The sequence below is a fragment of the Anabrus simplex genome, chromosome 2, assembly GCF_040414725.1.
Source record: "Anabrus simplex isolate iqAnaSimp1 chromosome 2, ASM4041472v1, whole genome shotgun sequence".
Lineage (NCBI taxonomy): Eukaryota > Metazoa > Arthropoda > Insecta > Orthoptera > Tettigoniidae > Anabrus > Anabrus simplex.
This window is the reverse complement of record NC_090266.1, coordinates 349247227-349264175: the sequence shown is the minus strand read 5'-3', so window position 1 is coordinate 349264175 and position 16949 is coordinate 349247227.

Genomic DNA, 16949 nt, shown 5'->3' with positions numbered 1-16949 from the left:
CACCACACTAAATATTACGAAATAGGATACTGATTAATTTCAGTAGTAAGTACAGCACGTATATCAGACAGCAGACGACAGACTTGGAACATGATGTTCTGCTCGGCGTGATAAGCTTTCCCGTATTTTCGGAGTAGTAGCGGGCTGGCTTCGGCAATGACGAAATCTCTCATTCTGTGCATGTTAAAAATGAGTTAGTTCTACGCACACGCGAAAGAAAATTACCTAAAGAAGAGTCAAAAGCTAAGGGACAGGGCCAGCATGCCCGGCCACCGAGGAGGCTGCCGGAGGAAGGAAAGTACGTATCTGATTAAAACATTCACGCACTAGCTGCATGCGGCGCCTAATATCAAAACTCAGTTTATCATCATTCAAATTGTCAGTGCTTGCAAAACCATGCTTAACAGTTACTTAGCTGGAGGGGCACGCGTTCCTCTGCTCTTTAGAGTTAGCCACTACTGAAAGCAACACAGGTAACGACTTCGGAAATTTATCCTGCTATACAAAACAAACAAAAATAATATTTTCTCCTTGAGGTATTCAAAGACACTGAAATGATATAGATGAACATGCATACATGCATACATACTGCAACAATAATCCTAGGGTTAAGTAATATTAAATTCGTAATTGTTTATATATTTCATCTAATTCATGTATTTTTCTCTGAAGACTTTGTATTTTCAATACAAAGCAAGAGGCAACACGCAAAAGCTAGTTGACACTGCTTAAATCATGTTCTGTTTGCTGTTTCTAAAACAACCCTCAGTCCAAATGCGAGCACATCTGCGCGTTAGATAAGGCAAACGAATGCCAGATGGTTCCTCGCCAAAATTTAACTATTTTTTTGCTAGTTGCTTTACGTCGCACCGACACAGATAGGTCTTATGGCAACGATGGGACATGAAGGACTAGGAGTGGGAAGGTGGCCTTAATTAAGGTACAGCCCCAGCATTTGCCCGGTGTGAAAATAGGAAACCACGGAAAACTATTTTCAGGGCTACCGACAGTGGGGTTCGAACCTACTATCTCCCGAATACTGGATACTGGCCGCACTTAAGCGACTGCAGCTATCGAGCTCGGTCAAAATTTTAGAAGTGGTTTGTAAGAGAGAGAGAGAGACATAAAACTTCCCCTTTTTAAATTGAAGTGTTCCCGAAATTTCACGTTTCCACCAACGAGGAGATTTCGATGTTCATCTGTTCCTCGATACAATTGGAGGGTATCTTACTTACGTCCGGCAGCCGGCTAATACTACTAGAAATTATGATTTCGTATGGAGTGCTATAAATTAACAGAATTTTCACACAACTCAAGAAGACTACTTACAATGTAGTTTAGTTATTGTCACAGGTGTAGAATATATTGGAAGTGGAAAGTGCATATTGAAGATTTTATTTTTAAACCTTGTTAAGTAGTACTTACTGTGTGATCTGAAGTATGGTGATAAAATATTTTATTTGTATTTCATGTAACTACCTAACCTGTACAGTGTAAATATTTTGGTAACATATGGTATTTGTAACAACTAGATTTCATTTCTATATTTTCTGGAACTATCCAGAAGGTTGTAACTTGAATTTTTGAACAGGGTGTATTGGCCTTTGTTAGTTATGTATTCTAGAAAGTATGTTCTGACTGTTCTGGAAATGGAAGATTGGCGATCGTGCGTATTCGAGAAAATTATTTAAAGTTCGCTACTGAAATAGGAGTTGTGATTGGTGAATCTGGGTGGCGTTCTGATTGGCTACTCCAAGGCCAGGGTTTCCCTTTTAAAGAGAGCGAGGCAGCATTTTGTGGTCTGTGTGACTGTCTGTCTGTCTATCCTCTATCACTTGACTGCCCGAAGTTTTGACGTCATCTCGCTCCCGGGATGGGCCACTTTGCGGTAAGCACTCTCGATTTCTGTTCCACCTTAAATTTCACTTAATGTTCGCTTGCTTTTTCATATGGGAGTTTGCTCTTACCTCACCCAGACTCGCCTCTCAATTATTTCGGATGCCTTAGCTTTTCTGCTGGGCTTGCCTGTTTGTTTCCGAGGCATTCCCCTTTCCTTGTTTCACTAAATATGTAATTGTAGTTTTATGTATTTACCTTGGGGTTTTGACTGTAGTAGTTCCGTGTCACTTGAATTATGTTGTTCAGATATTTTGAAAGGTACGTTTAACTTCAATCTAAATTGCATTGTGCGACTTGGGTTGTAATTAGATGTATGGTATTTGCTTGACTCTTTGAACTTATAGGAAGCTATTGTCAAGGAACGTCCAATTTATGTGTCTCAAGGAACATGTTAATTTGCAGTTCACAAGTTCGGTATGACTGCAATTGTTCGGAATTCGCTTGTAAAGTCCTTTGTAAGTAATATTTTGGTAAATAATATATTTTGAAAATCAAGGATCAGGGTTGATTTTCCGGAATCTGAAACCTAAGCCATCTCCATGCCCTTGGTAGGTTCCCAGCTCCATTCACGTTCCTGGGTTTTTATCGTCAAGTTGCCCCTACTGACATTTACCAGTGTTGTTATCGGAGGATTTCCGCGTAGTTAATTAGCTGTTTTCTTGTGTGTGTAGTGTCTTAGGTACTGTGTAATTGCACTTACTTTCCTCCCTTTACTGTGTTTGTTGTAGCCGCTGAAGTAACCGTTACACTATTATTAACTAGTGCGTCACACCGCCTTTGTGAGTTAGCTACATCATTATGATGTTCCCACGCTAAGAACTATAATTTAGTGACGCTTAGCGCTTAATAAATCGTCATCGTGTGCATACGCAACTTCACCAATTAGTTTCATGAATATTCTTGAAGTGTAACACGCTTAAGAAAGAACTGTGAACTCAGAATATTTCAAGATTGACCTGGCGGAGAAACAATTTTTGTACAGCTTGGTTATGGTTAACAAAATTTAACGCGTAACCTGTCACTTCAATAAAACAGAAGGGTCTCGAGGAACTCGCATTCGTCAGATTTTCAACCAGTCGCGTTGTTTTCGGTCCGTGATCGGTTCACGCCCAGACGAAGTAAAGTATGTAAGTTGAACTGTATTGAATATTGTTTGTTGCTTAATTAGCAGACGTGTGAATATTTATAGCATTTTGATACAAACCAATTAGGAATAATATTTACAGTATATTTGTCATCGACTTGCTAACAACGTGACGAGGTTAAGATCATTTTGATAGACTGTGTGTAGACAGAATTTAATGAGGAGAATAGACTATAATAAATAATGGAATTGCAGGAGTTACGAACGTGTCAAACATAGACTAACTTAACAACTTGGAACTTTGCAGATCACGCAGAAAAATACCTGTTGAATAATATCCGTAACTGTAAAGTTGAGGAACTAATGCAAATTTCGTAAATATTTTAAGGAACCGCACACAGGTGGTAGCAGTATAAGACTTTATACGGTAGTCTAGTGAAAAGACTTAGGGCAGGTAGTCGAAGGGGTCCGTTCAATTCAGGTGGACAGCGGAGACCACTCAAGTATTTCTCATGAAAACACATAGCCACGACAACCGTACGTGTATGAAATATCAACTATATTGTTAATGAGTAATTTGTAAATCACGCGCGAAATCACAAGGGTTTCAGTGTCTGTTACTGTTATAAGTGCATTGAGCAAGAATGAAGAAAGAAATGTTTTCACTGCTAATTCAGTTTATTTAACCTTTGTGGATTATTCGTCCATATGGAGTGATTCCGACACCATGTCGGAAAAAATGAAATGAAATGGCGTATGGCTTTTAGTGCCGGGAGATCCCAGGAAGGGTTCGGCTCGCCAGGTGCAGGTCTTTTGATTTGACTCCCGTAGGCGACCTGCGCGTCGTGATGAGGATGAAATGATGATGAAGACAACACATACACCCAGCCCCCGTGCCAGGGAAATTAACCAATTATGGTTAAAATTCCCGACCCTGCCGGGAATCGAACCCGGGGCCCCTGTGACCAAAGGCCAGCACGCTAACCATTTAGCCATGGAGACGGACACCATGTGGGTGTTGAGGCCAGTTACGAAAGGCTATGATGTGCAGTAAAGGGTGAGTGAAAAATGTCTGAAGTTGCCTAAAATGTACTTTAATCCCTGTATTTATGTCTTGAGTTACCCTGTCATCTGCATGTAATATCAGCATTCCTTTTGTGTAAGGTGGGTATTTTTTGCACCGCCATAAAGTTTCAGAGTTATTTAATATTTATCCAGATTTATTTAAACTTAATTAACGATAGAGCCGGATGGAGAATTAGAAAGAGTATAATCAGTAATTAATCAGTCAAGTGACTGCGGATGTATTTTTAAGTGTCAATTTTATTGTACAGTTCATATTTTAAAATGGTAGCATTTGGTATAACGACGATGAAAAGTATTTCGAATCGATTAATAATAATAAAATAATAATAAAATCTTTAATAACAATAATAATAATATTTTAAAGAGGTAAAGGATGATTAGAATTCGAAAATCAGATGTGAATAAATAATGTTGAATTGTTCAGTGAGCTGACGTACATTACGGGTGTGAGATGGAATTTATGAATGTTGTGAACCGGGATGTTATAATGGGTGAAATGTTCTGCCAATTCGAAGACGAGTTGTGATAAATGGTATGTAGGTCCCTAGATTACAGTGATTTGAGACGACAGGTCTCCGGTTAGCGATTCCAGGTGAAATCGTATTTTGCACGAAACAAAGAGAGTTGAGATTAGATGTACTCAGTTTATTGATATGTGAGGCAGTGACAGACATTTACCGACTCCAGGTGAGAGAGTATTTCGTGTGAAGCAAAGGGAGGTATGAGACGAGATGCCTCCAATTAAATGACGTATTTTAGGGGATAAAATATAGTGTGATATGACATAGAAGTCCATATCACAGAGATAAATTCTTTCCTCAGACTGTGTGTTTTAATCCCCATAACATTCCATACAGATTCATCCCGAAGCTAGGAAATTTACGTAGCTCTGTTAATATTAACGCAGGCTCAGTGTGATAGTGGTAATATAGCTCCGAAATTTTATACCCAATTTCATGTAGGGGAAACTTGAGTAAATATCTGAGGCATAAATTGTGCCTGGTATATATGTTTAGTATCAAGGTATATTTAAATAATCAAAAGTAATATTTATATCGTTGAAGTCATGGTATACGGATTTATGATGTTGGGTAACTTTAAAGTAATTCATGGATGTCGATACATCCAAGTAAAGATGAAGTGTGATTTTTATGTGATTATTTGCGAGTCCCAAAGAAAAATACAAATATTAACACCGATATTATCAGAGAGCGCTGTTAAGTTGACCAAGATTAATAATGCATTGTGTCCATAGTCCACGGTCGCATTTCGTGAAATCAATGACACAGCCACCAAGGTGCGCCGCATATCTGCGATAAAATAATAACGAGAAGGTGAAATTCGACTTGCATGCAGCTCATTAGGTGCTAAAAATTCTTATCATATTAATCCAATATATTTTCTTCATTATAATTAATTATGATGCAAATCAATAACGTGAATCCTCAATATTTTAATTAGTAGTGTAAGAGTGTGTATTCTATGCTTCTTCCAGGACTTCAGGAATTTGAATGATGTTTTTCAAGTGTCTGGACTTTATCTACAAATTTATAACAGTGTGCTTTTGTCATTCGTGTTGAACGAACGTTTTATTTATATGTAAATATGCCACACGCGAAGATCAGTGTATTGAATTTCAATAGGATTAGGGATTAGATTGACAGCTAACGTAGGTTACTTAACCACAGGCAACGTTCCAACGATAATGCTACCACAACAGAAGGCCGTTGGACAGATAGTGTATGTCCTTGTTAAGATGTTTCAGATGTTGAAAGTTTCAATGGTTTAATTTTGCCAAGGATGATGTACATTAACTATAGCGATTAATGAATGAATTATTGTAGTATATTTTTCTCATCTGTCCAGTAGACTAAAATAAGTTTAGTTAAATTTCTGATAAAAATTACGGACTCATGAATAATTATAACGAATGGAATATAAGATTGAGGATCCAAGCGATTTCCGGGTCTCGATAATAAATAATCAATATTGTCAATGAATGATTGTGTCAGTGATTGTTAATGGAAATACCATATTTTTAATCATGATTTGTGAAGGATTCAGAGCCATGAGAGTCCATAAATAATTAATTAGAAGGTCGAATCTTCAAGCTGGTGGTACTTCAGTAATGATCATGCGCAGCAGTCATATGAACACACTTCTAAGATTAAATAGGCTATATAAAAGCTTAAAAGTTTATATAAACTTATTGTACACCTCATGATTATGTGTTGTTATTTCACGAACTTATATTTTTTATTATCAGTTAATTCACTAAGGTGATTCAGTTTAACATGAAGTCAATTTAATGCCAGTTTATCAATTTTGTGATTAATTTTGTTGTTCTAGCGATTTTCTTCAAATTCAAACTAGTTTGATGCACAGTTTTTTTATTGTTACATTTAATGTCACTGTTACTGCATTTTGAGTCGGTTTACTTCAAGTCCATCTAGTCAGTTAGGCTCAAGTTCTAGTCAATTCTATTTTAATCTTTCAGTTGTCACAATTATTGTGAAATTCATTCTACTGACTTTTTCACGATTTGTTATTTTATCAACTTTGAATTTTATTAGTTCAGTTGTTTTTATTTAGTTATTTTCGTTTATACAATAAATTCAGTGAAAAATACCAGTCTGCTTTATGTGATAACTTAATGTACCCCATCCATGACTAAGTGGACGATCTACGCCCTGGCATAAGGGGGTGTTAGTAAGTATTGAGCAGCGGTGAGGCAAACTTGTAAAACCCAATCAGAACTCATACAAGTAATACATAGCAAGTGAGAAGGGTTCAATACATACGTACATACATACATACTGTGTGAGTATGCTTCTTTCCGAATGGCTAAATATCGATAGACATGACGAAGAAAATCTGGCCTCTCTTTGTCGGTATGGTACGTGTCGTATTCTCTTCGTGGAGCGGAAAAACGCTGTCAAGCGAGCTGGGACGAACTAGATCGACACAAAAAGGGAAGAGAGAAGAAATAAATGAATTATGCGCCGTCACAATTGTCTTTCATCATATAAATGCAAGGAAATATCACTGGGAAGTGTTAACGGCCCGATCTACTGTAATTATAAAATATGTGCAAACATGAAAGTAGGTCATAGGCCTAAAGATATACAATATTAAGAATTACAATGTTACAATAATAATAATAATAATAATAATAATAATAATAATAATAATAATAATAATAATAATAATTTCATTTATATCTAAATCTTTAACTGTGTGCGTGTGGCTTCAGCGCTAATGAAGCTAAGGAGCTTACAAGAATTCAGTATCTGAACTGACCTGTACTTCCGACGACTAGTGGGGGAAAGTGCTCTACTTAAAAGAGGCAACATGCATGTTCATTCTCTTTCTGCTTTTTCCCATTGAGAACGTCGCTGCATATCTTCGCTTTGGAACGTCAGTACGAGACGTCATTCTGCTTCTGACTGTTGCAGGGAACAGTAAAGCGATCTAGACAAGTGTCTTCCAGGAACTTATAAAACTGTGCCTGATTCAACAACTTAAACCAAATTTACTTAACCAACAGACGTCGAATGTGGTTCAATTATTAGTAAGAAGTACATATCTTTCTCTCATAATTAAAAGGACTGTGCAAAGGATTATTACTAATTATTCTGTGCAAGTTCCATTGAACTACTCTGGGATTGCGGACGTGAGGAGGATCTCTACAGCCAGCATTACACGAAGATGGATTTTGTAGCCGTGTTCCACATGTCTTTCACCATGAGTTACTAAACCATCAGACCATCGCCAACGGAGGAGAAATGCAGGGACATCTACCCTAAACTGATCAATTAAGGACGCCCCATTACTCAACATGAAGCTAACCGTTTAAGTTAAGTCGACTACGTCTTACACTCAATATCTGTTCTACGTAGTTGTAGTTTTATCGTTATGGTGTGGTCTTGTAGCCTATCATTTGTTCAATTTCTTATCTTTCTTATTTAAATTGCCTACTAAATAAATGAGTTGAAATGTGGATCATTATTCAAATATGTGAGTCACGTAAAATTACAGATATTCCTAACCACGTGTTACATGCTCATGACAGTGATGGATCATTGAGCGTTTATCCGTTCGTTATCGTGATCATTCTTCTATATTCTTCTATTCTATTCTATTCTATTCTATTCTATTCTATTCTTCTATTCTTAACTGGGCCTAATAGCTTAACACTCATATGTGATGTGGATTGCCATAGTTGAATATATATACGATTTTTCACGATTTTACGCTAAGCTTTTAACATTCAAAGACCGAACATTACTACTTACTGGCCATGGGTACGTACTGCAAGGCGCAAGTACAACTTGCAGAACCGTAGGTCGGTAATGTCTTTGAGGTTGAGCCAGAGGTACTCCTGAAGCCTGTGGTAATGTGATGGGGAGGGCCCACGTAAAATAAACGGTGGTTGGTTCGCGTGGATGTTGACGGGGTGGAAGGAGTACCTTTGGTTGTAGGGCTGTTTTGACTTATGTTATGTAAAAAAAAAAAAAAAAAAAACAAGGCATCACTGGGATATGTGTTTAATTGATTGTACAGTAGAAGGTGTGCCGTAAAACTACCTCTGTCTACATTAATTATCCATTTATAGAGATGAAAAGTTATTTGTTGCCAGAAGGCAACAGTATGCAGTAGAGGGTTAAGGTCGATGGAGGTGAATAACAGTGTCTTCAGGTATACGAGATTGTAGTCGCATTAGTAAAGGCTTCTAATAATAATAAATTTGGTTGACGTACTCCGAAATTCTGACTTCATTTCTGTGAAATAAATTTATCCTGGTGTAAGTCAATGAGGTAATCGAATGTGTTTATGAATATTTACTGAGGAATATTTGAATTATGACACAGATTCTGGGATGATTAATAACTAAAACATGCATTAGTTCGGTTCCAGGCGAACTAAATCTTTAAAGCACATATTCCTAACCACGTCGAAAACTTCATATCATCATTTGTATCTTGCAGTTGAGTTAATTGGAGAGTGGAAGCATTGATTCATTTGTAGATATTGTGTAAATATTGTAGATAGTTCTTCTATGGAATATTTCCTGTAGTTAGATTGTAGAGTTTAGTCATAATGTGATGGGGAGGGCCCACGTAAAATAAACGGTGGTTGGTTCGCGTGGATGTTGACGGGGTGGAAGGAGTACCTTTGGTTGTAGGGCTGTTTTGACTTATGTTATGTAAAAAAAAACAAGGCATCACTTTGATATGTGTTTAATTGATTGTACAGTAGAAGGTGTGCCGTAAAACTACCTCTGTCTACATTAATTATCCATTTATAGAGATGAAAAGTTATTTGTTGTTACAGTATGCAGTAGAGGGTTAAGGTCGATGGAGGTGAATAACAGTGTCTTCAGGTATACGAGATTGTAGTCGCATTAGTAAAGGCTTCTAATAATAATAAATTTGGTTGACGTACTCCGAAATTCTGACTTCATTTCTGTGAAATAAATTTATCCTGTGGTAATGTGATGGGGAGGGCCCACGTAAAATAAACGGTGGTTGGTTCGCGTGGATGTTGACGGGGTGGAAGGAGTACCTTTGGTTGTAGGGCTGTTTTGACTTATGTTATGTAAAAAAAAAAAAAAAAAAAAAAAAACAAGGCATCACTGGGATATGTGTTTAATTGATTGTACAGTAGAAAGTGTGCCGTAAAACTACCTCTGTCTACATTAATTATCCATTTATAGAGATGAAAAGTTATTTGTTGTTACAGTATGCAGTAGAGGGTTAAGGTCGATGGAGGTGAATAACAGTGTCTTCAGGTATACGAGATTGTAGTCGCATTAGTAAAGGCTTCTAATAATAATAAATTTGGTTGACGTACTCCGAAATTCTGACTTCATTTGTGTGAAATAAATTTATCCTGGTGTAAGTCAATGAGGTAATTGGTTCTAGATTTTCGAATGTGTTTATGAATATTTCATCATCATCATCTGTTTACCCTCCAGGCTCGGTTTTTCCCTCTACCACCTCATGGGCAGTGTCCTGGAGCTTCAGACTCTTGGTCGGGGGATACAACTGGGGAGTATGACCAGTACCTCGCCCAGGCGGCCTCACCTGCTATGCTGAACAGGGGCCTTGTGGAGGGATGGGAAGATTGGAAGGGATAGACAAGGAAGAGGGAAGGAAGCGGCCGTGGCCTTAAGTTAGGTACCATCCCGGCATTCGCCTGGAGGAGAAGTGGGAAACCACGGAAAACCACTTCCAGGATGGCTGAGGTGGGAATCGAACCCACCTCTACGCAGTTGACCTCCCGAGGCTGAGTGGACCCCGTTCCAGCCCTCGTACCACTTTTCAAATTTCGTGGCAGAGCCGGGAATCGAACCCGGGCCTCCGGGGGTGGCAGCTAATCACGCTAACCACTACACCACAGAGGCGGACTTATGAATATTTACTGAGGAATATTTGAATTATGACACAGATTCTGGGATGATTAATAACTAAAACATGCATTAGTTCGGTTCCAGGCGAACTAAATCTTTAAAGCACATATTCCTAACCACGTCGAAAACTTCATATCATCATTTGTATCTTGCAGTTGAGTTAATTGGAGAGTGGAAGCATTGATTCATTTGTAGATATTGTGTAAATATTGTAGATAGTTCTTCTATGGAATATTTCCTGTAGTTAGATTGTAGAGTTTAGTCATAATTGTAATTATTAGGGATATTTGACAGTGTGCGAATTTTCAGAGATGTGTGTTACAGGCAGATGGGCTAATCAGTGATATTTTGTGTTCAATTATAATCTTCGTTGCTGTCCGTATTTTAACGTTGCTAAATTTAGGTTTTATTTGAGAAGTGCTATTTATTTCAGTTCATTGGAAATGACCACTTAACGTTAAATATTGATTCTAGTAATGAAGTAATTGTAATTGATATTTAATTATTTGACATTTTAACCCTCTACTGCATGAATTATTTTTCGTTTTCGTTTGGTGAAGAAAATTTCAAGCTTTAATGTTCAACATACGTTCAGTATATTAGATGTACCAGCAATTCTTAACTGGGCCTAATAGCTTAACACTCATATGTGATGTGGATTGCCATAGTTGAATATATATACGATTTTTCACGATTTTACGCTAAGCTTTTAACATTCAAAGACCGAACAGTAAGTACCCTACAGGCCATGGGTACGTACTGCGAGGCGCAAGTACAACTTGCAGAACCGTAGGTCGGTAATGTCTTTGAGGTTGAGCCAGAGGTACTCCTGAAGCCTGTGGTAATGTGATGGGGAGGGCCCCCGTAAAATAAACGGTGGTTGGTTCGCGTGGATGTTGACGGGGTGGAAGGAGTACCTTTGGTTGTAGGGCTGTTTTGACTTATGTTATGTAAAAAAAAAACAAGGCATCACTGGGATATGTGTTTAATTGATTGTACAGTAGAAGGTGTGCCGTAAAACTACCTCTGTCTACATTAATTATCCATTTATAGAGATGAAAAGTTATTTGTTGCCAAATATTTGAATTATGACACAGATTCTGGGATGATTAATAACTAAAACATGCATTAGTTCGGTTCCAGGCGAACTAAATCTTTAAAGCACATATTCCTAACCACGTCGAAAACTTCATATCATCATTTGTATCTTGCAGTTGAGTTAATTGGAGAGTGGAAGCATTGATTCATTTGTAGATATTGTGTAAATATTGTAGATAGTTCTTCTATGGAATATTTCCTGTAGTTAGATTGTAGAGTTTAGTCATAATTGTAATTATTAGGGATATTTGACAGTGTGCGAATTTTCAGAGATGTGTGTTACAGGCAGATGGGCTAATCAGTGATATTTTGTGTTCAATTATAATCTTCGTTGCTGTCCGTATTTTAACGTTGCTAAATTTAGGTTTTATTTGAGAAGTGCTATTTATTTCAGTTCATTGGAAATGACCACTTAACGTTAAATATTGATTCTAGTAATGAAGTAATTGTAATTGATATTTAATTATTTGACATTTTAACCCTCTACTGCATGAATTATTTTTCGTTTTCGTTTGGTGAAGAAAATTTCAAGCTTTAATGTGCAACATACGTTCAGTATATTAGATGTACAAGGCAACAGTATGCAGTAGAGGGTTAAGGTCGATGGAGGTGAATAACAGTGTCTTCAGGTATACGAGATTGTAGTCGCATTAGTAAAGGCTTCTAATAATAATAAATTTGGTTGACGTACTCCGAAATTCTGACTTCATTTCTGTGAAATAAATTTATCCTGGTGTAAGTCAATGAGGTAATCGAATGTGTTTATGAATATTTACTGAGGAATATTTGAATTATGACACAGATTCTGGGATGATTAATAACTAAAACATGCATTAGTTCGGTTCCAGGCGAACTAAATCTTTAAAGCACATATTCCTAACCACGTCGAAAACTTCATATCATCATTTGTATCTTGCAGTTGAGTTAATTGGAGAGTGGAAGCATTGATTCATTTGTAGATATTGTGTAAATATTGTAGATAGTTCTTCTATGGAATATTTCCTGTAGTTAGATTGTAGAGTTTAGTCATAATTGTAATTATTAGGGATATTTGACAGTGTGCGAATTTTCAGAGATGTGTGTTACAGGCAGATGGGCTAATCAGTGATATTTTGTGTTCAATTATAATCTTCGTTGCTGTCCGTATTTTAACGTTGCTAAATTTAGGTTTTATATGAGAAGTGCTATTTATTTCAGTTCATTGGAAATGACCACTTAACGTTAAATATTGATTCTAGTAATGAAGTAATTGTAATTGATATTTAATTATTTGACATTTTAACCCTCTACTGCATGAATTATTTTTCGTTTTCGTTTGGTGAAGAAAATTTCAAGCTTTAATGTTCAACATACGTTCAGTATATTAGATGTACCAGCAATTCTTAACTCGGCCTAATAGCTTAACACTCATATGTGATGTGGATTGCCATAGTTGAATATATATACGATTTTTCACGATTTTACGCTAAGCTTTTAACATTCAAAGACCGAACAGTACGTACCCTACTGGCCATGGGTACGTACTGCAAGGCGCAAGTACAACTTGCAGAACCGTAGGTCGGTAATGTCTTTGAGGTTGAGCCAGAGGTACTCCTGAAGCCTGTGGTAATGTGATGGGGAGGGCCCACGTAAAATAAACGGTGGTTGGTTCGCGTGGATGTTGACGGGGTGGAGTACCTTTGGTTGTAGGGCTGTTTTGACTTATGTTATGTGTAAAAAAAAACAAGGCATCACTGGGATATGTGTTTAATTGATTGTACAGTAGAAGGTGTGCCGTAAAACTACCTCTGTCTACATTAATTATCCATTTATAGAGATGAAAAGTTATTTGTTGCCAGAAGGCAACAGTATGCAGTAGAGGGTTAAGGTCGATGGAGGTGAATAACAGTGTCTTCAGGTATACGAGATTGTAGTCGCATTAGTAAAGGCTTCTAATAATAATAAATTTGGTTGACGTACTCCGAAATTCTGACTTCATTTCTGTGAAATAAATTTATCCTGGTGTAAGTCAATGAGGTAATCGAATGTGTTTATGAATATTTACTGACGAATATTTGAATTATGACACAGATTCTGGGATGATTAATAACTAAAACATGCATTAGTTCGGTTCCAGGCGAACTAAATCTTTAAAGCACATATTCCTAACCACGTCGAAAACTTCATATCATCATTTGTATCTTGCAGTTGAGTTAATTGGAGAGTGGAAGCATTGATTCATTTGTAGATATTGTGTAAATATTGTAGATAGTTCTTCTATGGAATATTTCCTGTAGTTAGATTGTAGAGTTTAGTCATAATGTGATGGGGAGGGCCCACGTAAAATAAACGGTGGTTGGTTCGCGTGGATGTTGACGGGGTGGAAGGAGTACCTTTGGTTGTAGGGCTGTTTTGACTTATGTTATGTAAAAAAAAACAAGGCATCACTTTGATATGTGTTTAATTGATTGTACAGTAGAAGGTGTGCCGTAAAACTACCTCTGTCTACATTAATTATCCATTTATAGAGATGAAAAGTTATTTGTTGCCAAAAGGCAACAGTATGCAGTAGAGGGTTAAGGTCGATGGAGGTGAATAACAGTGCCTTCAGGTATACGAGATTGTAGTCGCATTAGTAAAGGCTTCTAATAATAATAAATTTGGTTGACGTACTCCGAAATTCTGACTTCATTTCTGTGAAATAAATTTATCCTGGTGTAAGTCAATGAGGTAATCGAATGTGTTTATGAATATTTACTGAGGAATATTTGAATTATGACACAGATTCTGGGATGATTAATAACTAAAACATGCATTAGTTCGGTTCCAGGCGAACTAAATCTTTAAAGCACATATTCCTAACCACGTCGAAAACTTCATATCATCATTTGTATCTTGCAGTTGAGTTAATTGGAGAGTGGAAGCATTGATTCATTTGTAGATATTGTGTAAATATTGTAGATAGTTCTTCTATGGAATATTTCCTGTAGTTAGATTGTAGAGTTTAGTCATAATTGTAATTATTAGGGATATTTGACAGTGTGCGAATTTTCAGAGATGTGTGTTACAGGCAGATGGGCTAATCAGTGATATTTTGTGTTCAATTATAATCTTCGTTGCTGTCCGTATTTTAACGTTGCTAAATTTAGGTTTTATTTGAGAAGTGCTATTTATTTCAGTTCATTGGAAATGACCACTTAACGTTAAATATTGATTCTAGTAATGAAGTAATTGTAATTGATATTTAATTATTTGACATTTTAACCCTCTACTGCATGAATTATTTTTCGTTTTCGTTTGGTGAAGAAAATTTCAAGCTTTAATGTTCAACATACGTTCAGTATATTAGATGTACCAGCAATTCTTAACTGGGCCTAATAGCTTAACACTCATATGTGATGTGGATTGCCATAGTTGAATATATATACGATTTTTCACGATTTTACGCTAAGCTTTTAACATTCAAAGACCGAACAGTAAGTACCCTACAGGCCATGGGTACGTACTGCGAGGCGCAAGTACAACTTGCAGAACCGTAGGTCGGTAATGTCTTTGAGGTTGAGCCAGAGGTACTCCTGAAGCCTGTGGTAATGTGATGGGGAGGGCCCCCGTAAAATAAACGGTGGTTGGTTCGCGTGGATGTTGACGGGGTGGAAGGAGTACCTTTGGTTGTAGGGCTGTTTTGACTTATGTTATGTAAAAAAAAAACAAGGCATCACTGGGATATGTGTTTAATTGATTGTACAGTAGAAGGTGTGCCGTAAAACTACCTCTGTCTACATTAATTATCCATTTATAGAGATGAAAAGTTATTTGTTGCCAAATATTTGAATTATGACACAGATTCTGGGATGATTAATAACTAAAACATGCATTAGTTCGGTTCCAGGCGAACTAAATCTTTAAAGCACATATTCCTAACCACGTCGAAAACTTCATATCATCATTTGTATCTTGCAGTTGAGTTAATTGGAGAGTGGAAGCATTGATTCATTTGTAGATATTGTGTAAATATTGTAGATAGTTCTTCTATGGAATATTTCCTGTAGTTAGATTGTAGAGTTTAGTCATAATTGTAATTATTAGGGATATTTGACAGTGTGCGAATTTTCAGAGATGTGTGTTACAGGCAGATGGGCTAATCAGTGATATTTTGTGTTCAATTATAATCTTCGTTGCTGTCCGTATTTTAACGTTGCTAAATTTAGGTTTTATTTGAGAAGTGCTATTTATTTCAGTTCATTGGAAATGACCACTTAACGTTAAATATTGATTCTAGTAATGAAGTAATTGTAATTGATATTTAATTATTTGACATTTTAACCCTCTACTGCATGAATTATTTTTCGTTTTCGTTTGGTGAAGAAAATTTCAAGCTTTAATGTGCAACATACGTTCAGTATATTAGATGTACAAGGCAACAGTATGCAGTAGAGGGTTAAGGTCGATGGAGGTGAATAACAGTGTCTTCAGGTATACGAGATTGTAGTCGCATTAGTAAAGGCTTCTAATAATAATAAATTTGGTTGACGTACTCCGAAATTCTGACTTCATTTCTGTGAAATAAATTTATCCTGGTGTAAGTCAATGAGGTAATCGAATGTGTTTATGAATATTTACTGAGGAATATTTGAATTATGACACAGATTCTGGGATGATTAATAACTAAAACATGCATTAGTTCGGTTCCAGGCGAACTAAATCTTTAAAGCACATATTCCTAACCACGTCGAAAACTTCATATCATCATTTGTATCTTGCAGTTGAGTTAATTGGAGAGTGGAAGCATTGATTCATTTGTAGATATTGTGTAAATATTGTAGATAGTTCTTCTATGGAATATTTCCTGTAGTTAGATTGTAGAGTTTAGTCATAATTGTAATTATTAGGGATATTTGACAGTGTGCGAATTTTCAGAGATGTGTGTTACAGGCAGATGGGCTAATCAGTGATATTTTGTGTTCAATTATAATCTTCGTTGCTGTCCGTATTTTAACGTTGCTAAATTTAGGTTTTATATGAGAAGTGCTATTTATTTCAGTTCATTGGAAATGACCACTTAACGTTAAATATTGATTCTAGTAATGAAGTAATTGTAATTGATATTTAATTATTTGACATTTTAACCCTCTACTGCATGAATTATTTTTCGTTTTCGTTTGGTGAAGAAAATTTCAAGCTTTAATGTTCAACATACGTTCAGTATATTAGATGTACCAGCAATTCTTAACTCGGCCTAATAGCTTAACACTCATATGTGATGTGGATTGCCATAGTTGAATATATATACGATTTTTCACGATTTTACGCTAAGCTTTTAACATTCAAAGACCGAACAGTACGTACCCTACTGGCCATGGGTACGTACTGCAAGGCGCAAGTACAACTTGC